General features: G+C 40.6%; 1 pseudogene; it reads left to right on the plus strand.

Annotated features, from left to right (window-relative positions):
- Positions 1–1,665: 1,665 nt before the first annotated feature.
- On the plus strand, positions 1,666–2,272 carry LOC114621900 (annotated as a pseudogene).
- The last annotated feature ends 444 nt before the right edge of the window (positions 2,273–2,716 follow it).

Raw genomic sequence — 2,716 nt, forward strand, 5'->3', positions numbered from 1 at the left:
TGAGCCACCACCACCCGGTGACTTGCTCTTAACAATTCATTCATTCTAAAATATTTCAAAGCTTATATCCCCAAAATTCCATCCCAAACAGGGTTAAGGTAGATCTTGAAAGTTATTGGCCATCCAACCTAGCCCAGTTGAAGAGCTCCAATCTTAGTGAGAGGCTGTGTCAAAAAATAAGATAGAAATAAGAAGACAAATGCTATCTACCTCTCACATTCACACACATGAGTGCATAACTATGTATATGTATCCACACATACATGTGTGTATACACCCACATGAACCATAAAACAGAAAGTTAAATAAAAATCCCACAAAGTAACAGTAAGGAAAAAATATAACCAACCATCTTAAAATCTTCCCTCTCTTTTCCCCAGACTATCAGGTCTTTAGGGACTCTGCATGCTTCTGGGACCATGAGCACACAGAATGATCCTACTTCTCTGCTTTTCCATTGTCCCCCAGAAACTGATCTTCATATAAACTCAATACTCAAGCAAAGAGTCGATATTTGACCTTCTCCAGTATGATACTTTTTGTTTCTTGTTGTGATAAAGTATCCCGACAAAAGCAACTCCAGTGGCAAAGACCATTACAGAAAACCACAAACCAATCAAAATGGAGAGTTGTGAAGCCCACTCCCAATGGATACATCTACAGCACAACTCCTGCATAAGGCTCAGGGTTCATTTAGAAAGATTGTTAAGATCCAGAGGAACAGAGAGTTTGCCTTGAGATTACAGTGTTAGCTATGAGACTGTAGAGTGTGCCATGAGACTGTAGAGTGTGCCATCATATTGTAGAGTATGTCATGACATTGTACCTGCTAGAAGTTCAGAGATGCTACATCCATGAAGTCTCATCGTCATGGCTGCCTAATCATGACCTGAACAAGAATGAGCAACAGATGTGATAACATAAAGACAGAAAGCCCATGAGGTTTCATCCCTCGACAAAAACTATAGCCAACTCAATAGTTGAGCTTGCCAATTAACCAAAACCACGTGGTCAGCCTCGAAAACATACACATGCAAGTAACATTATATGGACTGAGCTAATTGTTTTTATGTATTTAGCAATGTATATCAACAGTTAAAAAGATACCATGAATTTGAAAGAGATCAAGAGGAGGTTTTGGAAGGAGGAAAGGGACGGGGGAAATGTGGTTATATTATCCCAAAAATGTTTTAATTATAGTTTTAAAAAGCAATTTAAGAGAGACAGGGATGGTTTTGGCTTACAGTTCCAGGAAACTGTGGAAGGCAAATGTGTCAGCTGGCAGAGAAGATGATTCAGAATAAGAAAGGAATCTGGAATCTGGAAACAGGGGTGAAGAGGAAGTGAGGCCAGGCTATAAAACCTCAAGATTTGCCCACGCTGACCCATCTCCTGTTGAAAGGTTCCAAACCTTGCCAAACTGTGCCATTGGCACAGTGCAAACACATAAGCCCATGAGGAATATCTTACATTCCAACCACATGTAATAAACATACAAATACCCAGCGGTTCCAATCTAACACGGGACATGTGTAGCCAACTAGTACCTTGAACATGGCTGTGAATAGGTCTTCGAGATAAGAATGCTGTAGTAGACACAGTGTAGGGATGCATGAGTGGGCTGGATGGGCAAGCAAGAAGTTTCCCAGAGATAACTTTGCCAAGATGTCCAGTGATAGGCAAAGGTCAGATGATAAGAGTCCCAGCACCAGCAGTGGCAGTTCAGATGTAGACTAGTGAGACCCGCCACTCCAGAGCCCGAGGAATAGGAAGAAAGAAAACCTTCTGTTACTCAGCAGAAAAAAAAAAAACACCAAACTCTCTAGCAAAACGACTGCTAAGTTATCCACTAGTGCTAAAAGAATTCAGAAGGAGCTAGCTGAGATCACCCAGGGCTGGGCCTAAGGGAGATAACATTTATGAATGGATATCAACTCTACTTGGTCCACCAGGTTTTATATATGAAGGTGGTGGGTTTTTTTTTTTTTCCTGGATATCACATTTTCTTCAGATTATCAATTTAAGCCACCAAAGGTTACCTTCTGTACCAGAATCTATCACCACAATATCAACAGTCAGTGAGTCATCTGCCTGGATATTCTGAAAGACAACAGGAGTCCTGGTTTGACTGTTTCAAAGGTTCTGCTCTCTATTTGTTCCCTTTTGCAAACCTGTGGATTCTCTGGTTGGAAGCATAGGCACTCAGTATTTGACCAACAGAGCAGAACCTGACAGGATAGCCAGACAGCGGACCAAGAGATACACAACATAATTCATATAATTTGTATGCAGTGTGAAGGAGCAGAAGGCCTCTTCCCACTGTATCGCAGATCTTTATAGCCTTTACAATACAGACTTCTGTGTACATGTTATACTGATTCTGCTCTTGCCTTCATCCTCTGGAGACTGGGAAACTCCCCCAAAAGGTAAATGCTACCAAGAGTAGAACTTTGTGGCTGTAGGTTAGTTATGTTTAAAATGCCTTACTTGCATTTGGGACATCAAAATGTATTATGTGATGTACTAAGGATACTGGTCCTGAAGTCTACCAAATACTATAGTACATTTTAGCCTAATTCATTTTCTGTAAAAAGTTATAGAAGTAGCTGTAGATGACTAGGAATTACATTATTTGTATTAAGCCCAGATTTATTTCCGAGCATGTGGTTCATGCTGTGGTGCAAGTGTGTTACCTTTGTCAGTTTGTAATGGGAGG

Source organism: Grammomys surdaster, unplaced genomic scaffold, assembly GCF_004785775.1.
Source record: "Grammomys surdaster isolate TR1022 unplaced genomic scaffold, NIH_TR_1.0 185, whole genome shotgun sequence".
NCBI classification, from domain to species: Eukaryota; Metazoa; Chordata; class Mammalia; order Rodentia; family Muridae; genus Grammomys; species Grammomys surdaster.